The sequence below is a fragment of the Lonchura striata genome, chromosome 12 (assembly GCF_046129695.1).
Source record: "Lonchura striata isolate bLonStr1 chromosome 12, bLonStr1.mat, whole genome shotgun sequence".
Lineage (NCBI taxonomy): Eukaryota > Metazoa > Chordata > Aves > Passeriformes > Estrildidae > Lonchura > Lonchura striata.
In genome coordinates this window covers 11158061-11173431 of record NC_134614.1, presented here as the reverse complement: position 1 = coordinate 11173431, position 15371 = coordinate 11158061, and the positions used below count along the sequence as shown (strand labels likewise).

Below are 15371 nucleotides of genomic sequence, written 5' to 3'. Positions count from 1 at the left end.
CCCTTTTATACATTTTCTTGATGGCCACATCCTGTTTCCAGGCATACATAGTGCTTTGTGTTATCATCATGCCTAGAGACCAGATTCCAATCACAAAACTTTCCCCAGTCTCTCAAACATAAAATATGCACAGAACTGAATTGTGATTTATATGGTTTAAAAAGTCTACACACTGATGGTGTAGTGTTGCAAGTTTGAGTCCAACAGTCTGCATAATCCACCTCTAAGACTCTAAGGAACACAACCTTAAACAAAAGAATGGTGCTTTTATACTTCGTTGATTACTATGAAAGCATTAATAAAGAAATTCTTTGTTCTGCAAAGATACATGAAAGTGCACAGTGAGATTTATAGTCTCAAAATACAGCATAAATCACTGTCATGTTTTATCTTCCTGCAAATGATGCTTGAAAATAGCCTATGATGAGACTGAATACTCTGAGAGATTTATACTTAATGATCTGCTTTAATCTGCAAAGAATCAAACTAGACTGTGTTCCTAATAAAAGGAGACCAGCCTTATCTAAACAGATGAGCAGTAAGCATGATAACAGGCACAGGCAGCAAAATAACCAACAAAAAAAAATTTCAACAAACTGGTAACATCCTGAGGAATGGGGTGTCTTGGGATACTGTTGCAAGGATTTTAATGATTTTTGTTGGAGTATATTTGCTGTATCTAGTTTAGTTAGTTTTGCTAGAAAATATTTTAAGCATGATAAAAATCTGTTAATTTTAATTACTTGAAAAAATAAAGGAATCTACAAAACAGAGAGCTGGAAGGTGAATGATCCAAATTTATGAAGTGCTGTTTCCTTCCCTGTCCCAAGGTATTGTGTACTTTTCTCTACACACTTTCCATGGTACATGTTATACAAGTGATGTTTACCATGGACAGCATGAAGTAAAAAGTTTTCTATAAGTGAAATACAAGTCACACTATAATTTTAAAATACTCTTTCCATATTGCTCATGAATTAATAGAATACTATTATTCATGGTAGTATTATAAGAAAACAGCCATGACAGGATCACAGGAAGGTATTTTAATTAAAATTAAAGCCACTAATACTTTAAAGTTTTCCTTCTACATTGACCTTAAAGACACATAGTAGGTATTGCAAATATTGTTTAATAGTGAGAAAAATCCTCAAGATGAGTTCTGATAGAAAACAATTCTGATTATTCCTCTACTTCTAAAAGTTTCATTTTATCAGGTCATTGAACCCATCTTGATTAACTTAATTCACTGTGAGCTTTCAGTGAAAAGCATTAACCATACACTGCAGAAGTATCCCAGAATTAACTGGGTTGGAAAAGAGCTTTGAGATCCTTGAGTCCAAACTATGACCCAACACCACCTTGTGAATCAGACCACACACACTCCACCCTCCATGGATGGAGACCCCACCACCTCCCTGGGCAGCACATTCTTATAAAACAAAGATTTGGCATGTTATTTTCTGCTTTCAGAGACCATAGCAGTGGCTTAGGTAATAAATAATTAGAACTGAATAATTCTACATTCTAAATCCCATTTTTCAAAATAAGCTTGGTTCTACACACCTTTTAAACTAGTTTAATATTCTGGATAGGTATTCTATGTGATAATTCTGGATGTATAACACCAATAAACAGTAAAAAATTTACTGTGGCCACAGATTTGTTTACTGCAGATACATAAAAATATAACTAAGTCACTATTACAGAAATATTACATTAATTTGGCAAGATAAATTCAAACTACTTCAACTGCTGTCCATGGATGAGACCTGTGCAGTGATGGGCTATTTATGGTGCAAAACAGGACACACAGCATTGTAATAACTGCTGAAATTGTCACTGTACATTAATTAGACATTAAGGCCCAGATTTAATATCCATCCATATCCTAGGAAAGATATATGTTGGTAGGTAAAGCTGTTAATAGTGGCCACCAAATTTTCTTCTTGTATGTGTGAGGTAACTGAATGGAAAGTGTGTCAAATCAGTCCTGCCCTGCAAAATGATTGCAGGAAATGTTTATTTTACTCAAACAACTCACATATAGCTCTAATATTGTGTAGTCTGCTGATAAATATGTATAGTATTATAGTAAATCTGTATAGTAAGTATAAATATGTATACTGAGGTATATGATTAAAATCTCTGTAATTAATAATAGATTAGGAAATATAAGGGGTGTCTGTCTCATTCTGTTTTTTGTATTGGACCTCGGAGAAAATAACAAAATTGAAACTATTAGCTTTATAGATATGTGCACTATATAGACACACACTGATGCACCTATACTGGTATCTTATGGTACAGCATAATGTTAGGACACTAAAACTCCCTTTGAATCCATATGGAGAGCATGTTCAGGCAAAGTTGTTATGGGCACATCCCAGAAGATCCAGTAACAACATTTACATAGTCTATATATCCTCTGCCTGAGTATAAGACAAATGAGAAAAACACCTTTGAATATCCAAGAGCTGTGACTGAATCAAGAGACCACTTCCATCAGGGAAGGAATTGGCCTCAGAGGGTGTAAGTACCACTCTGGGATAAAAACATCACAGAAAGAGCCCTTCAGTTCTGGATAATTTTGAAAGCTTTACAAGATACTTGAAAGAGATACCTGAATCAAAATATTTTCTGTGTCTGACCTGCAAAGTGGTATATCAGCTATATTAAGGCTTATCATGAACTATTAGGCTTGGAGAAAGAAAATATTCTCAGGCAGATGCACTAGTCTTGAATTTCTATATCCCATCTACAAAACTGAAAACTGTAGATGTCAGATTCACTGAACACAAAGCAAAATTTACTCCAAGAGTAAAAACTTTAACCTTTTCAATTACACTTGCTGTTTCTGCACAGTAGGTGCTGTAGACTGATATTTTTGAGCCAATGTTCACAGAATATGGAGTGAGAGCTGAAAGAAACTGAAAGGACAATGGAACTGGAAACTTTATTAGAGCTTGTGACTTTCTCACTTCATATTTTTCTGATGCAAGCATTTGAGATTGATTATTTTAATTATATTTAAAACAGCAGCTGTGGAAACCTCCCATATGTTACCTTCTTTATTACATCTCATTCCTCACCTGGAAGGGTCACTCCCTGGAAAGAGACTCCATTCAGCTCCTCTTCCTACTAAAAGATTGCTGCAAAAGCTCAAATGGTTCCAAACTGTGGAATTAAATTCATATTGTGCAACCAACTAATTTCAACAGTGCATTTTATGATGGTCACCTTCTGTGCACTCTGCTACAAACAGCAGTCCCTAGTAAACTAGTTCACAAGCTGCATTGGCATCTACTCCCATCTACACAGCAGAATTAACCAATATTACAGCATTGAACCTCCAAGCTCAGTAGTTCAGACAAAACCAAACATAAATCTTGCCCTGAGTGAGACACCTGAATCAAAAGCACATATATAACTGCAGACATTATTGGTGTTTTTAACTTGCTTTCTCTCTGGTTTTCCAGTCTCTGGTTTTTCATTCTTGTTGCCTTACCTAGGCACAGATCACAGTTTGAACTACATAAGGGGTTGCTCTCTACCCTTTGTTGCAGCCCCTCAAATTTTGAAGAATAAGAGAGTTTTGCTGGCAAATTTATTGTTTTTATTGCCAGGGAATATTCTGAAGTTTGAACCTTTAAACTCCAGACAGAAGGTTTATCTAAAATCTCAGAGATGCATCCACTCAACCATTAGTGAGGAAAGCTAAGAATGATGATTTAAATGACAGCTATTTCAGTGCTAAGCACTCCACTTAAATATCCACTGAACAGTTTCATCCATTATGTGTGGGCTAATCTGCAGTCCCTGAACTGTCCTCACCTCTGAAACTTCATTAAACCAGCAGTGTGGGGAAGAGAATAGGGACCTTCTCTCATCTCTGTTAAGCAGGACAAGTCAATCTGCAAGATTCTATACAATGAAACTGTGAATTCATATCTTTGTGCCAAACAGCTGCTAAAACGTATTTCCAGAAACTTAAAATACCGTGTGGGAGGGGAAATGGGACTTCTGCTTGAGGCTGACAGTGCAGACCTCTGTTTGCAGCTGCAAACTATTTCATGGACACCTTCAGCAAAATAGCCTTTCCTTTCTGGCTCAGCAAGAAATAAAAATAATCCTGTGGCAAGAGCTATGGAATTTAAGTGGAATATAGGGACAAAATTCAAGTTCCCATAGTGATAATCTGTGGTCCAGGAACACCTCAGCTATTCTCTGCATAGAGGAGCAAATGGACTGACTGGAAACAATGGATCAATGTGAGACCAAGTGATTGCCTGAACTCCTAAGCAGCCTCACAAAAAGGAATTGCTTTAACTGTCACAAGGGCTCTCAAGATGGCTTTTCCCAGGCACCTCTTGCTTCCCACCCAACATTACACTGGACTTGCCACCGCTTCCACATTAGTCTTCAATATCACTCTTCACATCATCTCATCCTCCTAGTCCTCTCTCTCTCCAGAACCCTTCTGTACACCTCATCTCAGAAGACACCAGTGGGAAAAAGGGGAATTTTGTTGGTGCCTGTGTTAAGCAGATGGCACAACCCCACATTTTCCTGTGAGGAGCAGTTTGGATGCAGCCATAAAGGATTTTGAGAGTCATACTGGATTCACTCATCATAATCAGTAAGATCCACAACAAAAACTCTGAACAGGCCCCAGGTCTTTGCCCAAGAAACCTTTTCAAATCTGAAAAGGGAAAAATGTTGAACTTGTAACATGTATGAAGGTGAGATGTATTATAAGTACTAACTTTAACCGATACACATACAAATCAATCAAAAAATAAACACGAATTCCAAGTGTATTCAATGCATCTGGTTGTTGCAAAGGGCATAACATACAGGGCCATGAATAGGAATGGGAAAAGATAAATAGAAATATACAGTGACTCTTGAAACTTCAATTTATCTCTAAATGTTTTTACAGCTTTTTAACGTCACTTCATTTTTTATTATTACAAAACCAACTAATTGCATTGATAAGTTAATAGGAAATTCCATGAAGACTATGGTCTAAACGAGCACACAAAATTCTATTGAGGAGGGGTGCAAAGCCCCGTGATGCAATGTAAGTCAGCACCACCTCAATGTCTTCTGTCCTAGTAGAGACCTTTGCCCCGTGAGGTGCTGAAAGCCTCAACTCGCAGTGCACTCAGAGCAAGGAAGCCATGAAATTGAAGACATTACCTCATGAAACTGAATCCTGAAATGTTAAGTTACTCAGTAAAATGTTCTTCATTGTTAATTTTCCTCCTGCAGTATTCAAAATACCTCTTCTGGGAAAGTTTACATTTATACATTTCCTCATGTTTTTTCCTTCCTGTAATTGCACACTGTACCCAGACAAATTTATAATAATGTTTTGTATTACAGTGATATTGAAACTCCATACATTGTACCCTAAAAAGTGATGGGGGGCAGTTGGCAAAAACAAACCCTAAATAATTGAAATGTCTATGTCACTGGAAAGCAAGATATTGTAAGCAAAGACTGCAAGAAAAACACTCATCAAGAGTGCTTGCCCAAGCATCTACAACAGCTCTTAGCATAGACCTACCTCAGAAAATTCATGCAAGAGGAAAGGAAAAGGGTGCTGCAGTTAATCCCTTGGGGTCAGGGGACAGCAGCACTGTGTCACACTCACCTGTGAGGAGCATTTCTGGATCTGCTTTCTGGGTCTAGGACTGCTGGGAGTTACTTTTGGAAAACTCAAACCAGTCGCATGTTTTACATGAGACATCGATGTGGATATTTCTTCTAGCCAGGAAAATGTGCTGACATACTTTGCTGATTTAAAGAAAATTATAATTCAGCTGAGGATTTACAAAGAATAATTTCCCACTGTGAAAATTCACCCAATACATAAGAAATATTGCTAGCAGGGAGAGATGGGATTATGCTGTTTTACACTGTGCAAGGACAGAGGAGGGGATGAGAAAGGGCCCAGCTCAAGGCTTATTAGCACAGGGCTTATTGTTTCCCTAAAAGAATTTGATGTTTGACATAGCTGTGCAAAAAAAAACAAGACAGGATTTTTACATGGGGCACAAGTTTTAGTCATTTTACACATCCTTGATTATTGGTCACACAGCACTGAATAGGATCAGTTCCTTCACAGGTGCCACCATCAGCACAGCAGGAGCTTAACAATAAATAATATGCAAAGATGTGGCAGAGCAAATAGGTTAAATGCTATTAAATAAGCATTTATGAGACAGTATTTAAAAGCAAAACAAAAAACTTTTTGCATCCAATTGCATCCAATCTTTTCTAGCTCTCTTTCCTGCTTAATGTCCAGCTCATGTCAATGATGTCAAATAGGCAGCCAATAATGTACTGAGTGTGGTACAACAATGTGTAGCTTGAATGTACTAAATTCTTCTTAGCAGTTTAACAAGTCAATTCAGCAAAGACAATTCTCACAGATTTTAAACTTTTTGGCTAAGACCATGTCTAGGAAATGACATCCCAAAGACTACTGTTCAAAAAAACCCAAAAGCCTGAGATTACCCCAAACCAGCTTGTTGCCTTTAATGTAACTTCTATTTTCAGCATGAGCTATAACTGTAACAAATTATTTTGAGCCCCATGGGGTTGTGTTAGAAATATTTCAGCTATATGGAGAGTGTGAATAAAATCTTTAAACAGCCCCTCCAAATATTGTGTAAGTATGACAAATTATTACTGGAGAACTATTTTAGAAATATTTTCCTGAGTTTTAAAAAAATTTATTTATTCTGCTTTTTATATCATTCAACTGGTACATCTAACCATGCTACAATGATTTCAATTACACAGGGTATAGGAGGGAGAGGAAAATTTAACTCCCTTTTTTTAAACTTTCAAATGTTACCTGACATCAGTTTCCTATCACAACAACATTGTTATTTCAAAGTAAAATGAAATAGATTTATTTGAGCTAAGAACAAATTCTATGCTATCATCTGAAAAGCAAAATAAATTTTTGATTCCATTCTTGATTTGCAAGATTCCAGGTCAGTCATTACAAACCATTAACAAGTTCAAGCCTAAATGAATTACTCAACTATATGAATTATTCAACTATACCTAATATTGACATTCTTCAAAATCCTGGAGGATTTGCTGAAATGTAGAACATACATTTTCTTCCTTAAATGCAAAATTGCAGCCTAAACAAATTAATTTGTCTGGATGTAGAGAAGGGGAAGGGATTAGAGCAGAAGCCATGACATAACCAACTTTCTTGGAACTAACTGAAGCTCCTGTGGAAAAAGCAGGCTCACACGATTCCTGCTACTACTCTACTCAACTTCTTTGCGTATCCACTCATTTTTTTGCAGGAATCCATGAGAAAAGATGAAAATCAGACTAAATTCTAAGTAACCAAATACTGCCAACCTCTCCACTTCTGCTATTACACAGTTCCAGGATGTAAGACAGAACAATGGTAACTCATTTACAGTGTACTTCACTGTGCGTGGTGCAGACACAGATTAGAGGATGACATAATGGATAAAGCACCGGCCTTTCACCCTTGGGATTTTGTCCAGCCTGCAGTCCTATCAGATAATGGGTTTGGCAACCTCCACTAGTCTCTTTTGGACACTAATCCCCACTACAGAGTCTCTATAATTCATCATATAATTTAATACACCTGGCAACTTTACCACCAGTTCATTCTTTTGTTACATAATGGCCCAAAGTGAAGTCAAGGGTGGTTAATGCTCTGACAACCGGCTATTATCTCCCATAACAGCTGATGCTGAGGGGATTATTGCAGTCATAAACCATTTTATAAAAATTGGCAACTGGGAAAGCAGTGTAAGAAAATAAGGTGATATTTAGAAGTTTTATCACTGACTTTTTACCAATCTGTAATGGAGTTTCTAGCATCCAAAAAATGCTGGAGAGGAAACTTGAGATTAAAGTTATAGATCGTGAGCCAAGAATCTGAGGCCTGAACAAGCTGACAGTCAGAAAGATTTGACTATTTTGAGGTTACAGACACCTCTTGTCTTTTTTTTTCCTCTGTCAAATATACAGCATATTTCTTCTTTATTTTGTCTCAGTTATTTGGTCACCTCTTCACTTTATCAGTTTGAACTATTTCACCACTTTTGGTACTCCAGTTTTAGATCCACAGCTTTGTTCACAAATGAACAAGGGATTTATTTCACTGCTATCCAGAGCAGTCACTGAGGATATAAGTGACCCACGAGACCAGATAAGGGGGAGCTGCACTCAGTTGATAGGAAAAATAATCAGCTCACTGAAACTGTGGGAAATCTTGGGAAGATGAGCAGCTGAGGATCCAGTCTAAACTAAAATGCTATTAACACACAAGCAAATAGGCAATAGTGCCAAGGTACTCACAGTCAAGGGAATTAGCACACACAACTCCCCCTGGAAATGAGTCCTCCAAATTGGTAAAAAGGCATAAAAATTTTCACCAGATAAAAGTTAACAGACTAATTTTTGTTTGCTAGACATCAGACTGTAGGAGGATAATTATAAAAGGTGTAAGATGCTTCTGGGTCTCTGGTGCATCACAGCTACATCTGTGCAAATGTCATTTTGTATCATGCAGGTGTGTAGCAATAGTAGGATGTCTTTAATCGACAAAATTGCTTTCTAGAATAAATTTCACACACACACAAAAAAATCATTAAAAAAAACCCCAGAAAAATTCAATCCATAGCCACTCCTGCTCTGACCAAGAGGTATTACTAAAATGTCCAGTTTAATAAAATATGATCCATTTGCAGAAGTTTTACAGAATTAGTTTGAAGTGAGGTTCTGTATTTCATGGCTCAGGATATCTGTCTTTTTTCATGCAGGCTTGAATTGATCAAGCTTTCCTTCACAACAAGGAGACATAAATCCCCCCTGGCCTGTGCTTTGAACCAACCATTTGAGGTAAAAGTAAATGTGGTGCTGATCTCCACTTTGTAAGCCCATGTTTGGTTCTGTACAGCTGAATTTTATGAAAGGTTTTATACTGACTTCAGCAGCAAAAAGTTCAGGTTCTAATAATTCAACTTCAATAGGAAGATTTTCATAAGGTAGCACAGAAAAGTGTATGAAGTCTACTCAGAGAATGCAAAGAATTTTGGAAATTGTAGATGTAACAGAATCACAGAATGTGAGTTGGAAGGGATCCACAAGGGATCCAAATCCTGGGCCTGCACAGGACAGCCCAGCAATCACACCATGTGCCTGAGAATAAGACTGAAGGCTTTCAAGAACAGGAAAAAGTTTGTGCACAGAATTTTAGGATTACTTTACTGGTTCATTGAAATACAAAATCAGCCAAAGCAGAAGAAGCTGTAAACACAGATGCTGCTCTGATGGAACAGCAGACCCCCTATTTGGCAAACTCTGGTAGGAAAGTGTACTAATTGTTGGACTTCCTGTGAGTAGACACACTACAACTTCTTTAAGAAAATCTTTCTGAAAATGCTGAGTTAGTGGATAGAAAAATGAATGAGATTTTGCACAAAAACTGTCTGCTATGCCAAAAAAAATTTAATCCTTCAGACAATATGTATATACACCAATGAATTGTTTGAACCTTCAAAGAACTACAGCAGGAACATAAAATAGACATGAAATTCCTTTATCTTGACATTTTAACCAACTGAAGGCAATTGCTGCTCAGGCTGTCACAGTACACCAGTCAGTATTAAAATTGCTATGCCTTTATCTTTGATTAAAAATTAAATGCACTTCTTTATAATTTTTGTAGCCCTACAGCATTCATGTGTTCTCACAGTTAAGTGAAGTCAAACTAAATATTTAATACACCATTCTAATTAGCTACAAACTATTACCTGATTTAAGTCTGTAAATGAATGTGAAAAGACTCTGGAGGCCTAATGTTAACCTTCATCCACTCCAGCTATACGAGAGAAATTACAGGCTCTAATTAGACTCTTTAAACTGCAAAGAAATAGAATTTTCATAACCAGCTTATTAAAAAATGAAGACCCCCTTGGGACAGGGCAAATTGCTTCTACCCTGATCCGCTTATCCTTGTACAACACCATACAGAAGACTCATGTTGTCTGACTTGCAGCTCATATTTCTCCCAAATTAATGAGCACTCAAATTATTCCAGCTGCCCCCTTGGCATGGGGAAAAATTGAAAATCCATGGCTGCCAAGTGACGTGTATAATCCAGCTGCTAAATAAAATGTGCTTAAGGGGACACAGCTGTCGAGGTGACTATTTACATTAAAATAAGTCCATGGATACAGAACAAATGTCTAAAGACAGAAACAGTGTACAGAACTTTGTTTAACCCTTGAATTTAACCAGGTCACCAGAATTTGCAGCATTATTTACAGGTTAAAAGCAAGTGCATGGTCTTTTGACCTTATGATTTATTTCTTCCAATTTTTCTAATCTCAGAAAAATTCTGATTTTATTCTGCAAAACAGGTACATTCAGAGGAATCACATTAAAGAGAAGAATTCATATGACAGAAAGAGCAGTTGATTTTTCAAAACATATGCTACTTGAGAAAAATAAAGAAAGTTTAACTCCACCTCCTGCTCTCCAAACATGTGCAGTGTGACAATAAACAATGATCTTTTAGGGAGCAGAATAGAAAATGATACGTGCAGAGAATTCACACAGACTTTGTGCAATCAAAAAGAGACTATTAAATTTTTTTGCCTTAACCTACACTGGCTGCCAACTCACTTTCACATGAAACTGAGGATAGCAGGTATCATCTTTAAATGTCTAAATAGTGCAAGAGATCTGTTCTGTAGGAGTTAACTGTATTCTGAAATACTCTAGGATGCTGTGATCCATAGGCCACATTTTTAAATGTTACAAACCTTGGCTGTAACCCAGCTGACCTGAACAGCACTGTGCCAGTTGAACATATATCTTGGAATAATAAGGGCCAATGCAAAATTTCTTTTTACTGATCAGGAATACTTGGCCAGAAGACACCTTGGATCTAGGACCATAATCTAAATTGAAAATTTACAGTCAAAAACATTAGCTTTGTTCAGAAAGTACATGTGAGGCCCAAGTCATAACAAAATATGTCTGCACAAGCAAATCCTAACAAGAATTGTACAGAACCCAAGTGTAGAAAAAGTTCAATTAGTCAAATGTTTATATATTTCAGCCTTCATCAGACAGTTTAATTTGAGTAGTTACTATGACACAAGCATTTTTAACTATGGGATTAGGAGCTGAGGTCATATTTGGAAAAAATGGTAGGTAAGTAATATGTGTTTCAATCAATGAAGCCTGATAAAATTTCTCATGTATTGTTGGAGAAATTAATCAAATAATCTTTAAAATATTAGTGAATATTTTTTAAGATCTGTGAGTAGCAAAGGTCAAGGACAAGAAAAGGGAAAGTAATTTTTAAATAATTTCAAAACCAAGGAAAAAAATTTGTAGAATCTCCTGCTAGATTTTACTAACCAAAAAGACTGCAACAAAAGTGATTAAACAATTCACAATTATATACAACACAATAACATGGAAAGAAACAGCCAACATGAATCTAAGAGTGATTCTGTTTAACCAATCTTCTTTTCATAACAAGTGTCTTTTGTGCTACACATGTAAAAAGAGGAGGAAAAAAAAAGATATCCTGATTAAACTCTCTAAATATTTTTAGGAGAATTATGGCCATCCTCACCAATCCTGGACTCATGGGCAGCATACCATCCATGAGAGCTTCCAACTGGTCCTGACAGAAATAAGGCACAGCTTTATTAACATGCTCAGTGATGTCGTTTCCCTCTAAGGACTCCGAGCCTAATGAAATGAACATAGGGTGAATGCACTTCTCAGACAGATGTGCTCTCAATTATTGTCATGTTAGGAAGAGAATTTGGAAAAGCAGGGAGAGATCTGGAAAGTACCAAGTGCAATTTGATAATTTGACTGAGGATTTAGATGAAGAGAACCCTTAAAAATGTGTCAAAGACATGAAGCTGGGAGCCATTTTATGTCCCTTGGAATATAGAATTAGAAGGTCAGCAGCATCCTGGCCTGTATCAGGAACAGTGTGGCCACAGGAGCAGGGAAGTCATTCCTCTCCTGTACTCAGCACTGGTGATGTCACACCTCGAGTGCTGTGTCCAGCTCTGGCCCCTCAGTTTGGGAAGGATGCTGAGATGCTTGAACGTGTCCAGAGGAGGCAACGAGGCTGGTGAGGGGCTGGGAACACAAACCCTGTGAGGAACGACTGAGGGAGATGGGGGTGCTCAGCCTGGAGAAAAGGAGACTCGGAGGTGACCTTATCACTCTCTACACCTTCCTGAAAGGTGGCTGCAGTCAGGTGGGGTTAGTCTCTCCAGGCAGCACTGACAGAATGAGAGGACAGAGTCTTAACCTGTGCCAAGGAAAACATAAGTTGGATGTTAGGAAAAGACTTTTTACAGAAAGGGTGATAAAGTGCTGGAATGGTCTGCCTGGGGGGGTGGTGGAGTCACCATCCCTGGATGTGTTTAAAAAAGATTTGATGTGGCACTAAGTGCCATGGTTTAGTTGAGGTGCTAGAGCATGGGTTGGACTCTATGATCCTGAGGGTTTCTTCCAACCTAGTGATTCTGTGAGAATTCAAAATAGTATTTGGGAGCAACAGAAACAGTCTGAAATTAACAGGATTAAATTTGTTTCAAAAAGTATATCATTGGAAGGGAAAGTTCTAATTCATGGATGAAATATGAGGAAGATCTTTCCAGAAATAGATCTAGATTTCTGAAAAAAATTGATTGTGGGTCAAAAATGCTAAACTACTGCAATAAAAGCAAATATCAAACACTTGCTGGATGTACCTAAAAGAAATGGAAATAAATACTTGACATGAACGCAAGGTAAAGGAGGTGGTTTTTCAGCTCTACCTGTGTGCAGGAGAAATGGAAAAAGCTTTAGCTGGACTTGGTGTGGACTGCAGGGCCTGAGAAAGATAGAAAGGTCTGTGATAAAGGAGGAAACCTGCATGTACACAAGAGCTGGGTTTTTTACTTACCATTAACTATCCTAAGTCATTTTAGAAGCACTATAACTGAGAATGTCATCCAACAGTAAAGTACATTTTACATAAGGCTACAGATTGTAACATAATGGTCATCTTAGTTAAATTTTAAAAACCCAGGTTTGCTTCATCATTCTTCTCTGACTGCATCCTGAAAAACTAATTTAAGGATTTTACCTGTGGGTGGCTCCAGGTACTGTGGTTAACCCTTTTAGAATTATAACAAAACCTTGAGGGGTTCCATCTGTCAATTTGAGTTCATCCATATATTTGCTTGCTAAACATCCACAACAGCAGTTGAGGTGTTTGTAAAGAAATTGGCTTTTTTAAACCTGATACTAGAGAGAACAAAGAATGAAGACCTGAACTACTGTGGACATTAAATATGAAAGACAGCTTACACAGAGGTCCATCCTCTGAGCTCAGAACTAAGCTTTTTTCTGTAACGTGACTCAAAGCTATGCTCTAAGTCCTGCAGTTAATTATAAAAACATGCTCTTTTTGCTCTCTCCATTTTCACTGCTGGTTTTGCATTGTCCAAACTGTCTAAAAGTATGCAGTGATGTCACCATATGTATCATGGGGAAGAAAAAACAGATGAATACTCTATAAACACTCTTCATTCTTAAAACACGTAGCCTAAACAAAGGGCTTCCTCTCCCTTCTTTTACAGAAACATGGGAGGAAGGAGAACCAAGAACCAAAATGAGGACATTGAGCACCAGCACAATTACATTGAACTTGCATTTGACATTAGGAAACACAGGAAAAATAGATTAGTGGTGAAAAATAGGGAACTCCTAATTTAAAGGATAAGAATAATTCATTTTGCAGGAAGATTTTTGACACTGTTTTTTGAGCAATTATTTCTTAAAAATCTTCCTGGCATGCTACATCACTGAATTTATTTTTCCTTCAAGCAATATTTTCTGGAGAATAAAATTGAATCTATTCAAAAAGCCCCCTTTTCTGGCATTTAATTGCCTCCATCACAATGCCCATTACAAGTTCTAAAATCAAATCAGCAATTCCAAACTCTAGAACATTTGTAACACGTGGAGTAATTTCAAATATCTAAAATCCCTCTAATCATGCTATAACTTTTTAATGCAGTTGCTTAACACTGCAGAAAAAGTAAGAGACTTGGAGCAGAGATGTAAAGACAAAAGAACAGAGTAATGCCCTTAGTGCCAAGAAAAGAGAAAGAATGAAAGTTGAAAAACAAGACATAGACAGGATTAAAGGATAAAATAGCTTACTGTAGGAGGAAGACAGTATTTCTGAAAACTGTAAAGGTCAGAGTTGTAAAAATTGCAAACTGCACCGAAAATGAGACATCTAGAACTCTTAATGTGATTAAAAGAATAAACATCATTAATGCAATGTCAGGTTACACAGGTACACAATGCCCAACTGAGACACAAAAAAAAATGCAATAAGAGAAAAGATTATGAAGTCAAGATACAAGACTAAAATTATAACTTGTTCTCTACATTATATATATGACATCATGCATATATCTACACATGACTTCATATAAAGTGAGAGCAACAAGCAAACATGAAAACACAGAAGAGAACAGAACATGTGAACATGCAAACTTTCTCTAAAAAGTGTGTCTCTGGAAAAGGAAAAATAGTGTGCAACAAATTAAGACAGATTTTATTCAACCTTTTAATGAGACAGTCAAAAGATAAAAAGGGTTTTTTCAATCAAAGGAAGAATTAGGTTAATTAAGACAGACAACATTGAACACATGGAATTAAATCTCTGTCCAGCTGAACCTCGGGGTCCAGCAGTAGGGACAGCTGGCACAGAGGGAGGGTGGAACCCCCAGGATGGATCTTCACAAGAAATGCAGGTGGGTACCAGAGGAAAAGGAATGGCCAGCTGGGGGCAATGAAACTCCAGGAACTCTGGCTGATGCCAGAGCAAGAAAACAAATGAAGCTCCACTAAAATTGCTTGCCAATCTGTCCATCATCCCCTTCCTGTTCTTGTGTCCAACTCCACAATTCCTTTGGGCTGGCCACTGCCTTTCCCTCCATGGGAAAGACATTTGGTGTCTGCACTGTTCCCTGTCACATCACGCACAGCATTTAAGGACTGCTATATTTAAACACTGATCTGAAATAAAGATATTTGTACTGAAAAAAACAGCTATTCTTGAATAAACCCATACATGGTAAAAAAATTCTGGTTTTATCGGCTTAATCTCCTTGGAAGGTATGAGGATAAGGATACCTGCATGTGAAGGAATCCAAAAGGATTCCAAAAAACTCATCTAAATTCTTATTAATAGACACTTCTCAATATTGCCACACTTAGGCTGTGGTGCTCTCTGTGCTACGAAGATACAACAC

At 37.2% G+C, this 15371-nt stretch overlaps 1 protein-coding gene across 6 annotated transcripts in view; it reads right to left on the bottom strand.

Annotated features, from left to right (window-relative positions):
- CACNA2D3 (calcium voltage-gated channel auxiliary subunit alpha2delta 3) overlaps positions 1–15371 on the bottom strand; it is a 400132-nt gene that overhangs the window by 144326 nt on the left and 240435 nt on the right. The window lies entirely within an intron of this gene.